The sequence below is a fragment of the Agelaius tricolor genome, unplaced genomic scaffold (genome assembly GCF_023055355.1).
Source record: "Agelaius tricolor isolate 1412-34295 unplaced genomic scaffold, bAgeTri1.0.p SCAF_3, whole genome shotgun sequence".
Classification (NCBI taxonomy): domain Eukaryota; kingdom Metazoa; phylum Chordata; class Aves; order Passeriformes; family Icteridae; genus Agelaius; species Agelaius tricolor.
In genome coordinates this window covers 48,388,604-48,412,058 of record NW_027269263.1, presented here as the reverse complement: position 1 = coordinate 48,412,058, position 23,455 = coordinate 48,388,604, and the positions used below count along the sequence as shown (strand labels likewise).

At 41.5% G+C, this 23,455-nt stretch overlaps 1 pseudogene; it reads right to left on the bottom strand.

Moving 5' to 3' along the window:
• Positions 1-6,118: 6,118 nt before the first annotated feature.
• On the bottom strand, positions 6,119-20,663 carry LOC139587652 (hyaluronidase-4-like; annotated as a pseudogene).
• Positions 20,664-23,455: the final 2,792 nt, after the last annotated feature.

Below are 23,455 nucleotides of genomic sequence, written 5' to 3'. Positions count from 1 at the left end.
ATCAAGATGAGACAATTATATATGTGATACTGAGTGGTGATATTTCATTTTACAGGCCAGTAACTCTAATAATCATACAGATAAATGCAAGACCAGACTGTAAATTACATATTCTCTTTAATCCTCTATTTATTTAAAATATAACCAAAACCATTTATGACTTTATTAGAATTTTTGTATTTACTCTACAATAAATCACAATGCAAAATATAAAGCAATATAAGAAAATGTCTATTATTAAAATGAAAACACTAACTCAAGAAGTGGAGAAGTGGATTTTATGACCTATAGGAACACCCCTTTCTTCCCTCTCAAGAGTTACTTGTAAACCTTTTGTGGTTATGTTGCCATAAGGGAATGATATTAAAATCTGTGTTGTGTTCTAATAAAGAGGGATTTTCTTGGTAGCAGAGGCATGTATTAGTTTAAAATGACTGCATTTCTGAAATAAAGACTAAGGACTTTTTCCCTAAATGCTCAGCTGCCATCCTTCCTCCCACTCTCTGGGAGAAACTCACCATTGTCCCATTTGTTTAACACAGTTTGTGTAACTCTGAGAGAGAGAGTGAAAAGCTGGGAAAGCCTTTGCCTTCAGTACTGAGGCCATTTCAATGACCTGTGCCTGAAGATTGGGAAAGAGTCTGGACTTAACTTTGCAAATTCTATGTGCAGCAAGAAACTGCAGAACTGCTCCAACTCTAAACAAATCTACAGGGAATAAATGTTCAAGCCTTCACCAGCCACATCCAGTGACGGCTAAAAAAAGAGCCACATTTTCCACACTTCTAAATACCCAGAAAGTCACATTTAGTTGAGACTTCATTTTTCTGTCGGGAGTCTGTAGTTTTGCAGGGAGACTGTGAAAACTGATCTGAGTAAGCAGCCTCATTGGCTAAGTTAGAAAATCCTGCATTAAATTTGGAGCCTAATAGAAAATTCAGGTACCAATTCAGCAGGTTAGGGTTCAAGATATATTAAGATTTAGATATAATTCTGTAACTTTCAGAATGTGGCACTCCTCAGCCTTCTACACTGGTGGAGCACAAGGTGGAAGTATCAGTAAAAAGATACATAATTTGTTCCACTATTCTCAGTACAATGACACTGGCAATTAAATTTTACAATATATGCATAAAATAATCTGTCATGGTTTAGGGTATGAGGACTCAGATCAGTAGTTACTTTTTAATCCACTCTATATAAAAATGGCAATAACAGAAACAAACTCCTAACTATTAATCTAAGTCATTAGGTGTACTTAGGAGCTCTATTCCCATCAATTTCAATGTAGAACACAATTAAAAATGAATCTGAGATGCAATCTGTACAGAGTTTAAAGTGCTGTATTTATTAGTGTTATTGCTGAGTTTAAGCATCATTTCAGAGAGTTAAGCACCTGAGTTATGCCAAGGCAAATCTACTTTGCACTTGACTGTCAAACTGATTTGCAGCAAAGAGCCCCAGCCTGGGATTAAGATCAACATCCAGACATCTGGAACTGGTTGAGTGATAAAGAAAAATCCTGACTTCAATATCAAGCAGCAGAAATGGGCAAGAAGGTGCAGCATTACCCTTCAGCTGCCTCAAGGCTAATGGGAGAAAAATAATTTAATACTGAATAAAGCAGGATGGTTGGGATGACGGCTGCCTACACTGCATTGGAATTGCTGATTTAATTTGTAACACTAACTGAACCTTGCTGTCACATGGATCTGTGCCTCCGAACTGGCTGAACATACAGATGGGGGTTTACCTGATTGGATCTACATGAGGAAACAAGGCCATGAATTTTATAGCCACTTCATGGTGTAACAGCAACCAGGCACCAGCGTCAAACATCTGTCCTTTTCTGGGATGAGAGGAAACAGAAGAGAAACAAGAAGATATCTTTGTTGCCAAAAGCTGGTGGGATATGTGGTACACAGTGCCAGACAATTTCTAAAAGTGAATGTTCCAAATAACCCGAAATACAGAATTAGTATCAGATTTCCCATTTCAAAGCGACTCACAGAAAAGCCTGGGAGAGTGATCAGCAGGTAATTATGTCAGAGCAGCTTTCCTTCTGTCCTGTTCTCATTCCCTCCTACAAAACATTCCAATAGCCTTGGTTGCCTCTGCTAAAAGACTCAATGTGCTGAGAGCTCCACATGTGTCGCACATCCCAGCGGGATGGTGACAGCGGGATGGTGACAATCCCCCTCTTTGGGGCTCCGCGGGATCCCAGCTACCAGTGAAGGTGCAACGCGGAACAAAAAGGCCACAGCAGCAGCACGGGCCTGGGGTGGCACTGGGTTCCTTTATTTGATGTTACACTCCCGAGTCTCAGGGTCCCAGGCAATGAGCTGGGGGCAAGCAACAGCTTATACAGGGGGGCAGGTCTCATGGGAGGATACAACGTTCAGCTAATCGGGAGAACTGGGGGGGGAACACAAGGGCAAGGGATACGAGGGAGGAAAACTGCTTGGGACAGGAGGGGTTAACAACTGGATGTGGGAGGAAGGGGTTTGAAACTTGGCAGAAAAGTAGCTAAGTAGCAAAGAGTAAACTGACACCTGGCTCAATTGAATAACAAAGTCTGTGTCACTCCAACGCAAGGGGAAAAAAGCCCAAAAAGCCACCAAACAACAAATCAAACAATAACCTGCAAAATAAAAACGCACTGCAACATATATGGTTTCAATTGTTAGTGAGATACTAGCAGATTTATAGCTGCTTGTTAATTTTTTGATGAGGCCAAGGAACATTTAAGGTTATTCTCATACCTTATACCAAAAAGTACTGTTAAAATCCAAATCACATAGGATATTTATTTGTTATCTAAATGCTCAGTAGTTTATCAAAATCTTAACCAATTTGGATAACAAACACTTTTAGATATTTCTGTGTTTAAACATCTATACATACTTCTTTAAAATATGTTTTTGCTTGCAATGCATGCATTCTGATTTATTTTAGGAATGTTCTAACATGGAAGAGACACCTATCAAGATCCCAAGACCCTGGTGGTGTAACTCCCTGGGAGGCACCCCAGCTTGATGCTAGGCCTACTGAAACCAAGGGAGCTTACCATTGACTTCCTATGGCTTTGGATCAGACCATCAAAAGCAATAAGAGGGCCCTGTGCTTATCATCTGCCCCCTGTCTTTTATTTTCATGCATTATTTCCACTTGATAGTGCTAAGAATTGTTAAGTCTCACAAAGATTAAAGAAAGAATCACAATTTATAGTGTAATAGGAGAAAATATGTTTATTATATTTAAAAGCATCCATTCTCATGGATATACAGAGATTACTTAACTCAGTAGGAGTTTCTTAACTCACTACCACTCAGTAGGAATAACACCACAAATTGAACTTCAATCCACTGCAGGAAAAAAAGTGTACAGCTAGAATAATTTTTTTCCACTGTTAGTTTCATTACAACGCATTGTTTTATGTTCCACATCTACAGTTTAACCATGGAGCTGCTGCCAGCTCAGGTGCAGATTTTCAGGCCTGCTTAGGTATCTACCTCATGTGTTGTCATCGTGTTTCAAAAGTTCCCATACCTTCTCAGTGATTTCTCATGGGCATCTCCTCACAGCACTGACTCCTTCTCCACAGCACAACCAACAAACTCCATCTCTCCCCTCACCCAGCTAACTCACTCTTTTGTAGCATTCATCTTCTTATTGGACACAGCTGTGGCCTATTAAGGGCAGGCCTGTTCCTAATCTTTGGTGATTAATACAGCTGCAACTCCTCAGGGGTGAGATTACCTTCTGCACTATTCTCTTACATTCTATCCCTCCACACTCGTGCTATAAAGTAATTTAGTCACCGCAATGGTAATGTTTGGTATGTCTAAATCTTGAGGCTATAGGCAGAGAAATTCATGGTGTGACATTTAAGGCATCTGATTCTTCACAGGATGCTCTGTGATGGTTTGATCCCTGGAAAGACACATGCAAATGCTAGCACATCAGCTAAAGACAGCAAAATGTAGCCAACAGGAAACACAAAGAGAAGAAAACAGGAGTCTAAAAAGTTATAAAATTAGAAATCAGAAGTGCTCTTCACAAGAGAACAGAAGAGAAAGGATTTGATCTTAGAAGTGCAGCTGATAAAATGTATGCAAACGTATCACCCATGGTCGTGTCCAGCCTCAAAAGGAGAGGGATGCTAGCAGAGGAATCGGGAGGACACCTGGGACAGCTTTGCCCATGAGACCAGACCATGTCCATGGGGTTTGAGAAGCATCTCTTCACTGTGCCATCCTGCTCATCCTCTCACACTGCAGATCCCAGCTTCCTGACCCTCACAAAATCATCCGGCCTGCCAAGACTGTTGAGATATAAAAAACCAGCTAAGCCCACTGGGGGTGCCCTCCCAGCTAAAAGGTGCATTTCTAGTTTAGCTGCCCCACTTCAGTGGATTTATTCAGTGGGAAAAATCTGTGCCTGCCTACCTGGATACCTGGATAGACACTTATACAGGATGCACTAATGTATTGGAGACAGTTGCAAATTTAACATATTCTCAGAAGATTTTATCAAGTACTGTTTCACTCCCCTATTGTTCAGTTACTGGGAGTGTGACTATCTTTCTGTAAGATGTGACCTTAATGGAGACAGCAAGAAGAGTCAAACTAACATCTAATTCTAATGTTGAAACATTTTGTTTCCTGCTAACATGTACTTCAGCCCTACAGCACAAGAAAAATGTCAAATGAATCATTTTTACACCCTTCCTTTGAAAAATCCACCATAATCATACTCTGATTTTTAAAAAACTGCATTTCTCTGAGATAGCCATTCCATATTTTTTTTAAAGTCTCTAGTTTTCTTCACTATAAAGGTATGTTTCAGAAAAAAATTTGGTGGATATCCTTAATTTATTTTTTGGAAATAAATAGCCTGAATTAAGTTTAAATTTTTTCTTTAAAGAAGGATCATTGTAAAGTTGATTAACTTCTTATTGATTGGCTGTGGTTTAATCACAGTCTCTCCTACCCTAAATGGAATCTTAAATATTTTTCTCTACAATGGAACCCTGTTAAAAAAATAATGAAAGTTCTTCTCACTTGCCTTCAAGAGCTCTATTAATATAATGTTTTTTCAATGCACAATTGCTTTTCTAACATATTTATTACAGCAGTAATTCTCTGAGTATATATGAGGACAATAACCTGTGTTTAAAAAAGGAAAAGCTGCTAGGAGGTGCAAATTCACAAAGGTCAAAGCCTGATGGGATCTTTAAGGTTCTGAAACAAAAAGAAATAAGAGGAGCAGATGGAATTTGGATTTTATGTTGCAAATGTTTGCCTGGATCAAATAGAAGAAAAAGCAGGGAGCTCAGCATAGGTCTCACTGATCCCTGTTTTTTCTATATCTATTTGGGTATTTTTTTATCCAGCTACACATATTCTAATACAAAGTCATATATAATACTCCTATATATAATATATGTGTATATATTATATATATTATATGTTTTATATATATAATATATATAATACTCCTGCCTCTAGCACTACTTATTAATTTTATTTTAAATAGTCATGGCTTTAAAAAAAACACAGTGAGACAATTTGTTTTGGACTAGAATATATGCATTCTTCTCTCAGTATATATACTAATATACTAATAATTTTTCTTCCTTTCTCAGCTCCTGACTCTTTCATTCCTCTTTATCTTGTGGAGGGCTCAAGGTGTGAAAACTTTTATCACACTGACCATGAAAGAGGAAAACAAGAACTTGAATTCACTCAAATGGAAAAGAAACTTGGAATCTCCCTTCATCATTCATTTTCTGGAAGGAAATATCCAGTATGACTCCAGATGATATGGGTAGACTCTTCTTTGCTTTACAAAGGAGAAAAGTGACCTCGTGCTGTTTTATTCAGGAGCAGCAGTTTTCTGCTGTTGTGGTGGTAGCTGTTAGCTGAGCAGAAACCAGGCTTCTAGACTGCTAAACAGCCTCATCTCAGAAAATGGGATCGAGGGCCAGACACGTTCCTGAGATCTGTGCATTTTTGGCTTGGCCTCCAAGGGGCTCCACTCCCCTCTGTGCTTTATGGGCAATAAACCTCAGGGCACAGCTGCAGGGTTTGGATTTTGTCTGGGACAATGACAATGTTCAGCCCTCAGCTGCAGAGCATGTGAAAATTTTCCTTGGATCCACTCCACCTTTCCCTTGACTGCCTGAGGCCAGCCCTTTGCCTAAGCAGTACTCAGAGAAGGTACCTGTGAATCTGGGGAAGGCAGAGTCTACAGAGCTGCCTGGATGGTCCTCAACAGCTTTCACTTCATCACAGGCAGTTCCTTCATAGCCCTGACACTGTGGCAGACCATGTCTCTGCCATTATTTCCAGATCTTCATTAATTTTTTCTCCTCTCACAATAAAACCTTGGTTCTCCAAGGCATCTATCTGGAAGGTCTTAAAAATTAAGTGCAGATATGTTGAGGTTCTCCAGGTTCTTTGAACACATGATATATTGTCCTGACAAAGATACTCGTTCACACCTCAGCTGCTGCTGTGACATTGATAATGTAGGGCTCAAATTCAGAATCAGTGAATTTTTGCACTTCTCTTCAGTTGCTCTGTAAATGGTAGAAATTTTAGCTAATATGAGACTACCCACTTTATTTTTTTCCTCTTGCATTCTAAAAAATATGCAATATGTAAGGAGCCTGCATTAATGAATTCATCCAAGATAACATAAATTTCACTAATTTAAAGGATTAATATGAATTTTTATACTGAAAATACAATGCTATTGAGGAGCAAATGACTTCAGCAACTTGTATTCCCCAGGAAACACCAGTGTGTAGATCTTTCAAGAAGCCATGGTATATGCTAGAAAAGCAGGTCATGTCAGCGTGGCTGTGTGGCAAGACTGTGGGTGTCTGGAGCTGATGGAGAAGCTCCAGAAGCTTGCCTTTGTCACTTGACTGGGGTAGAAGGAAATTCACCCTCCTATTCATATTGATTCTGACAGAGACCACATCCAAATGTTTAAAAAATTGGCTGAAGTAATTGAATTTGCTGAGGACAACTGAACATTTATTTTCAGCCATTCATTCTCATGCTGGCTGGGTTTTCTATACTATCTGCCAGGAGAAAAACAGCCCAAAACACCCATTTCACATAGCTCTAAGGAAAAAGTCTTTTTTTATGACAAAGTTTGATATGTGGCTTTCTGAAAACTCCAGGACATGGCAGAGCCTCAAAAATCAATCTTTGATTTTAACATGGCTAGGTCTGATGTGTAGTACAAAACCTCTCCATCTGATCAGCCTGCTTTGTTTTTATTGCCCACGAACAGGGACAGTCCTCAAAACCTGACAAATTGCTGAGCACCACCACTAGACCTTGTCTGGTGTGCTAATCATTCTCTAGATAATTTCCTAGTGTTTTACCCAGCTGGGAGAGAATTTGACCAGGATGATAACTACTGAGGAGCAATCATCCAAAATACCTGGTATTAGCCATTGGCTTCCCACTACTGGTTGCCTCACAAGAGGCTTGTTAGGCCAGGAAGGGCTGACCACATTCCATGTTGTCCTGCCTGGAGGACAGCAAAGGCTGGTTAAGCACTCAGCTCTGCTGGTGCCAAGTACTCAGGGCTGGTGCAGTCAGATACTCTCTATTAACAGGGTAAAATGAGGATCTTACACAATGCATTTAAGCCAGGCTAAGGTTTACCTCTAAAGAAGTTAAAGTCATAGCTGACCAAATAATAATGCCTGTAGCTCCCAGGGCATTCTCTCCAATAGTGTTAAAAAGATTTTGCTACAGTGAAAAGAGTAAAGATATCACTGTCAGGTTAATTCAGCATCTCACATCCTTTGTAAAGTAATCCAGTAGAATGTTAGGAGGCTGTCTCCCAGACCAGGGCTTCAATCTGGTCCCTGTGAACTATATTTTATTCTGGCTAAAGCTTTGCTGTCTAGACTACAATGAGTATTAAACTGAAGTTACAAACTTAGGTACTGTCTGAGATGCTGGTAATAAGGAAATTAATAAATCAGGAGGAAAAAAGGTATCTTAATCCACTCTGATGCAAAAATTTAATCACAGTTATTTGATAACTCATCAATTACTAGAAGCAACTTAAATCTTTCACTAAAGTGGGATTTTTTTAAACAAGAATTTCCCAAAACATTTCCTCAGTTCTCTTTTTGTTGATAAGGGGAAGGAGACAGCCATTTTGCTATGTCAATCAGTTGTTTTCCAGTCCCTCTCCAATTTGAGAGCTGTAATTCCAAGGGCATGCATTGTTCTTGCTATCTTCCCTAGGAGCTCATTCAGTTCTTATTAAAACCTAGAAAAAGCAACTGTAAATAGGCCCACACTATAAGAGGGAAATACCAGGATTGTGCAATCTTAAATGAAAGAGAAAATGCAACACTTGGCAAATTTTAAGAATTTCAGTTACAATATCCTTTCAAGTTTACATTGTTTCTCATTTTGTTCCAGAGAGATGTCTTTCACTGTCCTTCTCACAGAGCAGGCTGTAAGGAGAAGGTATTTGGTGCTTGGATATTTATCCTTAATTTGAGCCATGACCAAGGATCAGCAACAAGTGAATTACTATGCTATAAGCACAGAATTTGAAAGGGCATTGATAAGCTAGTGACTCCCTAGAAAACATCACTGATTTAGGGGAGTTTGAGGGCCACAGTACATCAAGAAATGACTTGATGGAAAAAGCTTCACAGAGATATGTTGCCTGAGGGGGAAAAGAGGCAGGAACTGGACATGAGATGGCAAAGAGGGTGCAGCAGTCATTGATGTCTGTCCATCCTGTCCTTGCAAAGCTAAGGAAGAGCAAGCTGGGTAAAACACCAAGGCAGGTGTCTCCAGTCTCCTTGCTAGGCAGGGCAGTGCGTGAGTAATGGCAGTGGTGAGGGAGCAGTGAGACCCAATAGCAGAGGGAGCTAATGCTCCTCCTCAGACAGGCTGCCAACTTCAGATTCAGTACCTGGCATGAAAATTCAGACATAGCATTCAAAAGCAAATACAGCTCACTTGCTAAACTCTGAAACAGAGGAACTGGGGTCTGCAGGTAGTGCAGTCACTGTCTGCAGGTGAGAACAGAAACAGGGCAGTGACAGACAAACCATGCTGATTTTTCACAGGAATTCTACTGCCCTCATCCAGGTTCTTGGAGGATGTCCAGAATCACATCAGAAAAGGCCTAGGGTAATGGACTTATCTCAAAAGTAGTGTTATGTGTGTGTTTGGATGTGTTCAGCTGATGTGACCAGTACTCCTCTGTTCTGGAGCCTGGACCAACATAGGTGTTACAGGGCTAAATTATATGGTTTTGAGGTAGAGGCATGCAGAAAGACTGTTGGTTCCAATTTTCCATCCTTATGTACACAGACCAAGTTGCTAACATTTCTGCTTCAGTTTCCCTTCTAAAAAAAGAGCAGGTGTCAGGGGATTAGTGATTGCATACCTGAACAGAAATACCTGAGGGAGGATTCATGTATTAACAGCCTCCTATGTACTACACCAAATTTCTGAACTCCTTTTAATCCATTCAAATGATTGAGTACAGCCTTGCTTGAGTACAGCCTAGTTAGGAATTAAAGCAAAAAAAAAAAAGGAAAAAAAAAATTCAAGGTTGTGTTTTTTCTTCAGAACATTGTGCTCTTTAAAGCATATGGATGATTAGCATGAACCAGCAGAGCTGGCCCAAGTAGGAGGTTTTCCATCCTGATGCACCATCTGCAAGAATGGTTAAAGGATAAATGCAGCCGACATTGTTCCAGCAAAAACTTTTAATAGAGAGAAATAATACAGACTCCTCTTGACAGCCTAGTCAGGTATATACAAATACAGGCAAAGCATAATCTTGGGATGCCATGGAGGAAATCCCTATGGATTCATTCCACCTAAACTGAGAAAAGTACAAAATGTTTTTGACTGTTTCCAAGGGGTTTCTAAATGTCCATGGAAAGATACAGGGCTGCAAAGCTATTCCAGAGACAGAAAAATTCATTGTTTCTCAGAACTTCACTCTTTGGGCAGGAACCAGTGTAGTTCTAATCATGGAAACAGTAATTATGACAGTCAGGGTATAAGTAGCATCCCCACAGGCTCTTCGGTTTGCTTCCCATTCCTAAAGCAATTGTTTCCTTCATAAAACTTTCTGCACTTTCTTCAAAGGGAATTGATAACATCCAACATCATATGCTGAAATGTTCCCTTCCATTTCAGTTATGTGTTTCCTGGACTTTCCTCTGTAGATATCTTTTGCACCACACACAGTTGCAGGCCCACTGAGGTCTCCAGTGTGAGCAGTGAAGACCTCAGCTGGGATCTAATAGTTAATTCCATGCCTTTTTTTTTTTCTGGATGGGCATGAAAACTGAAGTTTTAGGGTATGCCACCATTAACATGGATTTCCTGTGATGTGCCTGCCCTCTTGCCTTAGCTGGGGGGGCTTCAAACCATATAGAACATTTTCAGGTTCAGTACCCCATACCTCAGGAAGCACAGTTCTGTCAGGCATTCCAAGAGCCTTGAAAGGCTTTCCCTGCCAAACTGCTGATCAGGCTGATTTCAAAGCAAGAGAAGTCCAGAAAAGTGGTAAGTGCAGCCATGCCAGGGGCTGAAAGGTGAACAATGCAAACTGAGTTCCATTTACAGGAATACTTACACAACTTAAGAGAGGACATTGGGCAGATCTCCCAGTCTGTCTGTAAAACATAACAGAAAAGCTGTTAATATTTGTTCCATATATAAATATATGTATTGGTATCAGTGAGTTCTAAGGCATGTACCATGCTAATAATGAAGAAACAAGGTGAGCACAATCTAACCCAAACAAAGGGGGGAAATTCCCAGCCAAAGTAAATTGGTGTAGGTCTGGGAGCCATCCTACTGCAGTTCATTTTCTCATCAATTCACTGAGGGTGTTGCCACCACTTCAGTGGGCCCCAGGACATCTTAGTGGCTGTGGCTGTTGCAGTGGAAAGCCTGATGAAGACATGGTTTCCTTACCATTCAAGCTTTCTCAATAACAACCAGAGTGACTCTGTAATCAAACCTTGGCTTTTATCACCATCTTCACAATTTCATGAGCATCCCTGGCCTGTCTGTGCAATGCCAGCCAGAGATACTCCAAACAGCTCTAAACAAGCACACACATTTCGTTGTCATTGTGCAGTACCATAAAGGGATCCAAGTTCAAACCCTTGACAGCAATAAAGCAGATACATGAACACTTGTCCTGAGCTATTTATTAGCCTGCCTCCACTATCACATGCAGCTAGGGCCTTGCAGACACTGTGCTGATATCTCTGCACAGCACTGCAGTGTGCAATGTGGACTTTGTAGCTAAGGCCTGTGCCACTACTATGGGCAGCATTATTAATCACAAGGTCCCTACAGCAAACCTATATATATATATATATATTTATGTAAGAGAGAGTTGTATCATTTTCCAGCCCCAAGGTCTCCCCTGCATTCAAAACCCTAGGAAATTCCCATACACCTATACAATCAACCATCATGGATTTGTATTTGAGTTCTATTGTTGTTCTTCTTACTCAGTCCTAGCCTACTTTTTTATCTCTCCTGGGATTGTGACCTGCTGGAGGTGAGGACCATGGTGGGATATGGGCAGCCAGGCTGTTACATAGGTACTGCTGGGAATAGTGTAGCTATGCTATCCTTCCCTTCTCTCAAAACAGAAAAAAGTGAGGAATATCTATGCACCTGAGGTGCTTTTATGGGCCTCCCCAGTCCCCCATTTTTCTGCTATTTTAGTTTAAGCCTAGCATAACTTAATTTCATCAAAACCATCAACATCCAAGGTAACCAAACTAGGTATTTTTAATAAGCCTTTGATGCTTTTAGGATATAATCTTCTGACAGTCTGAGGCACCAGATTGTTTAACAGCACACAAGGTGTGCCTGCTGCTCCTGCTGATGGGCAGCCCATACACAGGAGCAATGCAGGATGGGCAGAGACTGCAGAACTCAACATTTTGTCAGACAATCTCACCCCAGGAGACTCACAGAACACAGCAAACCCCAGGTTTTCAAACTCAGTACCCACATACCCACAGGTGCCACAGCAGCATTACTGAGCCTTTTAGAAAATGGTGTTAAAGAAAATTAGCCTGATTATCTCTCAGAAAGCATATACTAGAACTCAAACTTGGCTAAGCCACTCAGGGCTTGTCAGCTTTAGAGAGAGGCAAAACCGAATTTCCCACCAAAAGGCTGCACAGCCAAAACTGGAAGATGATGAGTTTGCTCTTTTGAGGAGACAATCAACCTTTAGAGAGTCAGGCTGCCCTATAGCTGCAGAGAGATGGAGGAAAGGGACAGGGACCTCCTGCCAGCCCAGCAGCCCTGCTCCTTACACCAGCCCATGCCTGGGATCAACATGTACTTCTGGCTTTCCAGGAGGGTTCCATGGAGGCTGCAGCACTGCTGATCAGCAGCTTTGGCAAACAAACAGTTGGAAAATGCAGACCTTGCTGTGCTGGGGCACTATTGCTGAGCACTGTTCTTGTAGTTCACAGAAAATCCGAGCTGTAAAAAAATCCTGCCAGAGGGCAGCAAATCCCTACAATTGCTTGTTTTTCACATTGTGATTCTAAGCTGCAGCGAGTTTCCCTGTGCTGCCACCCTCTGCTGTCTTGTTTGTAACAGACTGGCCCAGGGAGGTGTCACCCTGTGCTGAGCACATCCTCAGTCAGGTGAGTTCTGTCTCATTCCAGGGAGCACTTCCCAGGCAGGAGCCCTGCCCTGGCAGGCAGCCGTGCCCTAGGCCACCTCGAGGCATCTCCCCAAAACCCATGGGGCTCTCCACAGGCTGCACTCCTGGGATCTGCCTCCCAGTGGGAAGTGGGGAGGCTCAGAGCTCCACACTGGGGGTCCACACATCTCCCCTCAGGCAGGACTGGGGTGCAATTAGCCCTAGGCTTTGCTTCCTGCTGAATGCACTGGTTTGCTGCTCCAAAGTCCTGTGAGCTAGCACATGGCAAAGTATCAGCAAGCTGAAGAAAATAATAATAACAAAAACAGCAGCAGCAGCAACAGCATAACAACCACAATATCATTATAGGTCACTGAAGACTGCAAAGTGGCAGACCACCTTGACCCCTGAGAGAAACCTTTCCTGGGTAACTTAGCACAGAAAGATATTTGTAGGAGCTCTATTGTTAAGGAGGAAATTGCTCTTTTTTATTCAGTGTCATGGCAAATCATTGACTTCTGGCTTCTAGTTTTATTCCGTTTGATACATTTAGCCACAACACACTCACATGCTCCATCAGAGAACAGTCTCTTGTTTGCAACATGCAGAAAGGATGTGCCCAAACTCTGCTACAATATTTTTCCCTTTCCCCAGAATTTTCAAATTGCTTCCAATTGTGCAGGATTGCTAAAAAATGATCTTCCTCTTTTTGCTTGGTATTTCTTTCATTTGTGTCTATCATAGTGGACATACCCTTTCTGCTCACTAGATTTTCCTTTGGCAAGGGGAACACAGAGGCAGCCCAACTTGGCATCCAGCTGATAATGAAAATGCAGAATGAACAGCAATTTCCAATGCAGAGAAAGTAGAAACTGTGTGTCTTTTCTAGGCAGCAAACAGCTCTAGCTAAGACAGCAAAATCAGCTTTAAAAAGGCAGTTCTGAAATGAAGACACAGAGAGAAGTACTTGAACCAAAACAAAAGATACTGCTGAAAAAAATAGCTGGCAAAATGATAAGAAGATGACAAAACATTCATCAGTTTATATAAACCCTGTATCTCTCTCCCCAAATTAATCTAGAACACAGGAATTCATTTTCAAGCTTTGTCACCTATCTTGTAACAGAAAACCTGCTCCAGTGATGTTACAATATTCATATCAAGAGATTACAAAAATTAAGAATAAGCACAATGATATTTTCTCCTTTCTACAACAATATGACATTGAAACAGCACAGCCTTGGTGGACTTAAACCAGGCTGTCTCAACAGGCAAGCCAGTTGCCAAATGCTCTTATCAAAGACAGGAATGTTTTTTGAAGGAAGAATTTTCACACCCACAGAGATCCAACAAAATCCCTGGATTTTTACAGAATAGTCCATTTGTTGACTTTTTATCAGGAAAGCTAAAGTTGATACACTCAGAAGTCTGATGATGGAATGAGTTTTTTCCCAGTGGAAGTCATGCTGTCAGCAGAGAATTTTGCTGCCTGTGCTGGACCCAGATTTGGTGGCAATGTGCTTGGGGGCTGGTGGCAAAGGAAATGACCTGGAGAGGCACAGGGGCAGGGGGGCATGGCAGGATGCACTGCTGCTCTCTCTGCCTTTCCTCATGCATGGGGGCTCACTGGATCAAGGCAGCCTTGAGGGATTTGCCTCACTGATATTCTGCAGAGTGTCTCTGGTGTTTTAGTAAATGCAGGGGATAGAAAATGCAGCATAACAGACAATAAAAATGGATAAAATAATAATAATCATATAAATTAATAAAGGATCATAAAAATGGATCTCATAGCACAATTGTCTGCCTGACCCAGTGACACTGGTGACTGATTATAACCAAGATTCAAACTCTTTTAGTACAATCCTTCACTGATCCTGGTGAAGGTGCTAGAAAACCTGAGCATCATTAACTGATGAGGAACATTTCAAAATTAGGACAGGGCCTCCTCAAAATGCTACAGATTAAAGTATGAATTTGATACAATAGAGCTATTTCCCTAGCACTGTAAGGAATGAGTTGAAAAATTTATCAAAAGCTAAAATGCTGAATTACTGGAAGGCAATTTTCTAGAGAGAGATCACATTTTAGTAGACAAGCTACAACTGTTTGTTGGGCTCATCAGGACATCTCAGCTCCATTTGCTATTGTTGTGATTTTTTCTTATGATTTACATGAGAATAAATATGTTCTGGTGGCCTACTAGATAGCTGGACTTCTGAATCTAAAAATGTCCCCCATTTCCTGCTGCATAAATGTCTCTCATCTGCAGACAATTGCACCTGACAGTGGTCCAGCCTGGGAGATTAGACTCATGCTTAGTCCTAGCAAAAGGCAGAGGGTTTGATGGATGGATTTAATGAAACATCCATAGAAGCAGTCCTTCTGCTTAGCTTGTGCTTTCCTCATGCTCTTGGTGCCAGTGACTGGGTCATTTTCTGCATACACTGAAATAATCACAAAGCCTCTTTGGCCCCTGTCCAGTCTTACAAGATTCTCCATAGTCAATAGCACAATTTTACACCTGTTTTAAGCCTAAAGGTTTTCCAGGACCTGCCTTTTCCAAAGATGGGAGCCTTTACACTAGGAGCTATATTTTGCATGCTTACACTGCTCATTTACCTGCAGTTCAAAATAGCCACACTGCAAAGAGTGGGAGATGGGCCATGTGCTCAGGGGACCACAATCCAGCTTAGCCAGCCACTTGACATTAGGAAAAATGTCCATTTAAAAGCATCAGAGCTGCTTGGGCTCTCCCTCTGCCTCTCTTACAGCTATAGCATTTTAAATTGTGCTGAATTGGTTCTTGTGAGAGGCAGCTTTCCTCTCTGCCCACTTTCCTGATGCAATTGTAAGGTAAATCCTAAGTGAAAATTAAACCAGTGGCGCTTAATGTTCCGAGCATGTTCTTCTCATGGCAATTAAACAGAAGGTTAGCCCTGTGCAGCAGAAAGGAGCTGACTCTCCTCCCACCACCCTTCCTGGGGTCCAGCAGAGTTGCTGTGTATTTGAAGTAGGGTAAGATCAGCCCTCAGACTGAGCAGAACAAGCACCCACACACACAGCAGAGTGATTACAGCTTGCACCCAGCCAGCAGATAGGGGTGACATTCCTCTCTTCCTACTCCTACGGAATAGCTGTAACACAATAACAATAACAACAAGAAGGTTGATTTTTTTCATCCCCACCAGCTGAGCATTAGATTAGAGCTAAATGTTAGTGTTGCAGAAAATGCAACAATTCAGTGTTGTCAGTCTAAGGGATTTTTGCAATTATTTTAAACCAGGGTTCATGTAAACCTGGGTAAACATCATGTATGGATGGAGACTTTAAACAAACCTAATGAGCCTCTCTCAGTGGCCATGGCCCTGCAGTCCCTTTGCATCTAGCTCTCATCAGCTGTCACAGGACCTGCTGGCTCACTGCATGGAGCACAGAGGGGATATTCCAAGGAATTGCTGCTCACAGTCCTTAGAGCAGCTGGTGGGTGCTGGGAACTAATGGAGTAACACCAGTCTCAAAGGAAAATTCCAAGGGTGAACAAAGCAAACTTGAATATTTCATGCCTGCTTTCCACCTACTCCAAGTCTATGATGATAAAAAACTGTCTTACAGCAGATGAGGTTATGCCCCTTTAAGAGTGGAGAAAGCAAAACAAAATTAGGAGATTTTTTTCTGGTGAGGTTAATGTGAAAAGTGAAGTAGCTCTACCACTCAAATTAGCATCTGCAGTGAAATCAGGTTGGCTTATTATTGGTTTTTAATCCAAGTATGCTCTGACCTGTGAATGGCTGCTGAGATAAATACAACAGTGGTGCTTACACATCATTACCCCTTCTAAATTGAGGTGTATCAGTACCTAAATTCCTATGGAGGCCCAGGGAGAATTTGTCTCATTCGTCCCTACTTCTAGATTTAGGAAAAAAGGCCCAAATTCCACACCATGAAGTTTGATGCTGACACTTAAAAAAAGAATATTTGTCCAAAGAGTGGTCCAAAGCTTCCAAAGGACTTCAGTTCATGCTTGTATTAATTAATCCCATGCAAATAGCATCATTGTCCATTGTAGGTACTCAAGGTCTCTGTGGGATCTTTGAGCCTGACTCAGCCTTATGAAGCTTGAGGAAGCACCTTTGACAGAGCAGTGGGTGGCCTGCACTGGCCCTGCCTCTGTCCTGTCCCTACCAAAGCCAGCTTGCATCTTGCCTGGGAGAAGTGTTCCCCCATCCCTGGGCCCCACTGGAGGAAGACCAGAATCATCAGCAGGGCCTTTGGTCTCCCATGTAGGGAAATCCTGTATCAAGCTGCCCTGCCAGTGCTTTGGGTATTCCCTGCACCCACCAGCTCACACAGCCCAGCAAGGGGGAGGCAGTACCTGGCATGAGCCTTTTTTAACACTCCCACTGGGATGCACCTGCAGAAATGGAGGGGCAGATTCCCTGGGCACTAAAATGCTCAGGGCATTAAAATGCAATTCCCTGGGCATTAAAACGCAATTCCCTGGGCATTAAAATGCTCAGCAGTCTCCTCATGATGGGGACAGGCAAGCACAGCCACACATGGAGGGCAAGGGTAGCAACACAAGGTGTCAGCTAGTGTCAGCTAAGAAACCCAGCTGTGCTCTGTGTACACGAGCCACTGACCCTATTGCTGTCCAGGAGGGAGCTGTCAGCCCTGCAGGGTTTCCATAGCACACAGGGCACCTGGAAACAAAGCCAAGGCAAGGAGCACCTTCAGCAGAGGGAAAAACTAAATGCTTTTAGTTCTACCAAGCAAACTCAGCATTGGAAGGAGCAATACAATAAATACTCTTAATAATCTGCTGTCTAATTGACTGAGAAGGTTATTACTAACATGAAAACAAACATAACTTTTCCAAAAATTGCCCACAAATATGAGACTTCTTGACTGTCTGAGGAAAAAAAACAGGACTAATGCACTAGGCTGCTTTGTTTTCATAGACATTGGAGAGCACCTTAAATAAAAGCTAGGAAAGTTTTTGCTGTAATGGGAAAATGACAAAGGAGCTCTGACTTTCTCTGAGAAAATAGGCTGCCAGTGTGTTAAAATATCACCCTAGTCAAAAAATCAATAAAATTTTTGAAGAGGCCAGATTTAATGTTGAAACAGAAGCAGCCACACAAGGGAAGTTTAAAATACTGTTGTTTGAAATTATAGAAGTCTGCTTATTTTTAGCTTGTTAGATGCTGTTAGCTTCCTGTATAAGAGGGTTACATAATAGACATAATCTGTGCAGCAGCATAGACCATGCATGCCAGGCTATAAGGTTATGCAACTGCTCCAAGCTTGCTCCTGCCAGGCAGAAAACAAAGTCTCACACCCCTCAGAAACCTTCTACTGCTTCTGAGTGGAGCTCACAGACACACGAAGTACAGTATGAACATGCATAGTCTCATTTACATGTGCATGTGGATATCCATGGATATCAACACATATTCACACATCCCCTTGTTTTCTTATTACAGCTTAAACAAAGTATTCCTTGAATCAGAAAAATGCTGCCTTGGAATTACTCTGTTGACATTCAACAAGGGATAATCTGATCTGTTGTAACTGTTAAAAGCAGCAAAGTTAACTCTCAAAGTTAAATCAAACTTAATTTGGGAAGCCACTGGAGGAATTCTCCCCTCTTTCCTAACAGGATTCTAGCTGCTCCTTGCTGCCTCATGCTACGGTATTTGGAAGGCACACTGTGCCATGGCTGAGTGAGAACAACCCAGGGGCTTTAAATCCATTAAGCAATATGCCACAGCATTGTTTTTCCTTAGGCTTTTAGAAGAATAGAACTTTTGTTCTGAGATGCTGCACTGTTCCCAGTCAGTATGGTTCTTCAAAATGTACAGAACTATCATTTCCAACTTGTTTTTGGAGTAACCTGTGTTTGCAAACACTCTCACTCTCTGAATCTAGCACATATTGACAGGAAATTAGTTTTCCTGAAAGATAAAGAAAAGAGAAGTTGTGTCTGCCACAGCATCTTAAACATCAAATTTTCTTTGGCAAAAAATTTTCATACGTACCCTTATTGTGCATGATGTGCAAATTTAATTCATTATCTGCAACAAATGGTTTCAGTGCAAAACTGATATAATTTTTAATTTAAGCAACATCTTTTTAATCTTAGCAAGAAGTTTTAAAAGAAGATTTGCATAAAAAAATGTGCAGCATTACAAGTCCCAGTTGGTCTGAGGTTCTGTTGGTGAGAGCTGTTAGCTCCTTTCTAAACAATCCTATCATTCCCATTTTTACAAAGCCACTGACCCTAGCCCAGAACACTGCATTTGTAAAAAGCTGATGAAACACAAAAAAGCTACATGATTATGTTCAGCCAGGAAGCCTTTTCAACCTTAAGACTCAGTGGCAAAAGGCTACTTCAGAAAACACATTAAATATCCATGTTCCTGAGTTGGGCCATGCCAGGAGAGTTTTTCTTATCCCGACTTTGGCATTTTGTGAGGCACCAGTGCTGATCACTGCAAGGAGCCCTCAGTTTTGGGGGAGCCCAGCAGTGCCCTGCCGTGGCAGTGTCCCCATCCCTGGGAGGATGTGCTGCCTGCTGTCACCCATGGAGGCAGGGAGGAGAGCAGGGGGTGCCAGGCACTGCCCTCCCCACCCACACACACACACACCCACCACTGAGCTGGGTGAGCCCTGACAGATGCTGCCAACTGCACACCAAGGCTGCTTACTCACAATTCATTGTCTTGGGTGACAATACTCAGCTTATGGCTTTGTTACCACTTCCTTGTGGGTTTTGTCCACTTCCTTAGCCCTGGCTCAACATTATGGGCAGAACCATGTGAGTCAGATGGAGGAATTCATACGGCATTCATAAGGCAACATTTGACCTCATGGGTTTCCCAGTCCAGATTAAGTCAAAGGTCCCTGAGCAGCTGTGCCATCACAAGCAGGGAACAGCACACCATGATGGATAGATGGGGGTGAGAGGAAAGTTTGGGAGTGGAAAGAAGATGTCAGTGACACCTAAAGCTGGTCAAGTTGGAACCACAATCCCACACATTTACCAGTCAGACTGAAGTGGAACAAAATGAGTCCCAGGCATTCTATATTTTATAAGTTGCTCAAAATATAATTTTTATTAAGTCAAACACCCAACTGTGGTGAGAGAGAAATAAGAAATGAGCATAATGCTTCCCCAAATTTCAAATTTTTGAGTTCTAAATCAGAAAACTTGATAAAAGCTGAAAGCCTGTCAGTGTGTTGGTATTACTTACCCTCAGCTAATTAGGGGAGTCTACAGTTCAGCATTTGGGAAGAACTGGGGTCTGGGTCCATGATCATCTTGAAGCAGAAGTTGTTCAGATAAAATAAAACAAACTCCTATTTCTGTTGTCTCTACAAATCAGTATCTATTTCTCAGGATCAACTGTGGTTTAAGAACAGGTTCCAGCTAAGAACATCATGGTAAGTGTTCTCTGCTGCCTCAAACTCTCCCTTCTCCAATAGCTGTAGTACAGACACAAGCTGGATCATGTCTCTCCAAAGACTGAACTGTACAACCTGTATGAAGTAAACCAATTACTTCATCATTTGTACGAGTAGTATTAATTTAAGGGTAACTGAAGGAAAAAAAATTGCTTGTTACCAAGGTTTTCACTATATTTTGTATTTCTCCATGTGGTGCATGCTCTGTGGTCCTGCCTAGCACCAATTTCCAGCCAACCTGGCATGACTGCACCCTGGATTCTCCCTGGTAAAGGGCACTAATGCAGCACCACATTGTGACCCTGTCCTGTAAGGTGACCCATTTGTGGAGCTAAGGAATCAAATACATCCTAACTTTGGTACTGGCTGGTGTAGTTGGTGGTCCACATGGGAGCACTCAAGACATGAGATACCTTACATTCATATGTGCAACTCTACCTGTCCTCAGTCAGCTGCAGAGCTACCTCCAACTCCTCCTCTTCCAGGGCCATTGTTGTATGGTAAATGTCGTTTTCATTGCAAAAGAAAGGGCTCTAACTTGGTGAAATAGAAAATAAATTGTAAAATTAGATTCACTTAGATATTTTATTCCTTTAATAATTGTTAAGAAGCCTAGACCAAATTCTGATTTTGGTCTTCTACCTAAGACAACCTTGTGATGCAGATGCAGAACTGGGCTTGCAGCTCTTCGCAGAAATACATGACCTAAATTCAAAAGCCTTTGTGTCCAGATAGATGTACTACCACAGACACTCCCACACTCTTCTGTGTGAAATTGTACCCTAGGCTAAAGAAGAACCACTGGACAAATTTCTGACATAAACTGACAGAGCCTTATGTACTTGTCTCTACCAGCATTTCCTCTTACAGGATATACAGCACAGACCGAATCATGAACATGGACGTTTCACCCACAGCATGTGCTTAGTTTGCATAAATTTCCACAAATTACCAGAACTTTATCTGATGAAGACCTTATGTTGGTTTAATTGAATTTATGCTACCCAAGTAAATCATTTATTTAAGTCTTAACATCATTTATTCTTATAAGCATACAGAAATATTGAAAACACATTATGAAGTGACACATAACATTTTATAAGCACATTTCACTGACACAGTGCATAAGCATTACAACATTTTCACTTCAGCTCTATGGGACAACAATACATAAACTAGGAGCATCCAGTCTAAATACAGACTGACATTGGTGACAGGTATTTAACAAAACTGGCTAACAGTTTCTATGCTCTCAAGATACTAAAGTAGGTGTAAATTCCCTGGAAGTTTAACAAAATCTGGACTGAATAAAGAAGCTAAAGCAGAATATATCTATAGATATAGATATAAATATTTTATAAGGTAAACACAATAACTTCAATTTAAAGGCTTAGCTCTTAATAGCTCTTAGTTTTCCTAAACTTCAATTTTAATCCTTCTTCTCCCCCACCAAAATAAGGAAGTTTTTTACCTTTACTTTTGCTGCCATCCATTGCTGTTACACATTACAAAGCAAAAGGTCAGTGGCAAAGCTCTCCTGGAGCTTCTCAGCACATGACATTACAATGACTCACTATAGGCCCCAAGTCACTCAGTCTCAACTGAATCTGTTCAATTTCATTGTCCAGGTTTAAAGGCAGGCTTAACATCCACTGCAGGTCTGTAATGAGCTGATTCTTTGCTTCAAGTGAATCTGAGCATCACCTTTCACACCAGCTGTGAATCAGGTCTGGGCAAAGCAAAGACATTTTTTGTTAGGTGGGGTTACTATGAAGAAATGTTCAGACATAGAGAGATTACAGAGAATACAGCAGATTATAATTCATAGAGACATGATTCAGACCTCCTTACACAGCTGAGCATCTTCTCCATATAGCCTTTCTGATGTTAATCAAACTGCAACAGGAATAGGGTACTGTGTAAGGTGAGCAATGTAGTCAGGCCACAGATGATCAATACAGACACATGTAAGGGCAAAAAAGAAGACTTAGACCCACATGTGGGTTTGTGTCCATGATCTGGAGCAATACTCAGTCCAATGCATCATACAGAAATCTCAAATAAAATTATTTGAGTAAGTCAGAGTGGTGTAGGAAATTTCTTGGGCTTGTCTTCAATTCAGCGAAGGCATCCATTGTTTGTTACATTGAAAGGCTATGTGGAATACAGATAGTTCTTTGGTGGAATACATTTGTTCACACATGAGCATGAATCAATGGATAACTGCAAATGGGCATGGCACAGCCTGACAGAACAGCGTGTTATGGATGCTAAATTAACCAGTAATCAGTAGTTCATTAAGCTACACCACCTTCAGAGAGGTCCCCATCTGAAGCCAAAGGCTGCAAGCCAAAATATTTCAATGAATAGAGTTCTTCATTTTCTCCTGACCTGCTGAGGGAAATGCACACTGCCAGTAGGGTCTGTCAGCCTGTTCTCATTCCCCACTCACTGACCAGCCAGCAGAAAGCAAAGACCTGCAGCAGCTCCAAAGGCAGCACAGATGCCTCCTTCCCAAGGGGTTGAGGTGAGCAAAGAAGTGCTTCCCTACTTCCTGCCCAGGCAGAAGCACTGCTGGGTGCCAGCTGCCAGCACTGCTCTCAGAGCTCAGAACCCCTCACCCAAAAGTAATTGCAGAGATGTTCAGTCAGACAGAATCTTTGAAACTGATGGCAGAACACTAGTACTGGAAATACTGATACCTCTGAAAGTAACATAAATCAAATTAGGCCTCAAAATACTGAAATATAAATTTTTAAAAGCGTGTGCTGATGTCTAACTCTATACTCTTCACATTGCTCATGCAGTAGCAGTAGGATCAATGGATGTGGCTCGGGGCACAGTGCAGCTGCTCACACAATGTACCACTTGATTTCAGCAAGAGCTGCAGAGAACAGTTCCCAATCCCGGGTCCACAACATTCTCCTCCTCACCATGTTAAATCACCCACCCCCAAAGAGGTTCTGTGTTAATCTTTTTAAACTTCTGCATGGTTGAATCATTGTACAAGTTCATTCAATTTTTTCCTCAGGTAAAATTTCCACTGCAACAACAGAATCTTTATCTGTCAAACACGTGAGTGAAACACAAGGTAGGACTAAAGGAGCAGGTAAAAAAAGGTTTTCAAAATTTTTAATGTCTAAAAAAGTTCCAGGAGTAGAAAATTACTAAAACAGAATAAAATCATTTAATCAAGAATGCCTTTTCCCTTTACAATATTTTTTTTAAGAAACAGGACTCTTAGAGGCACCATTTTTATTCCCTTGCAATGCCTTAGAAGACC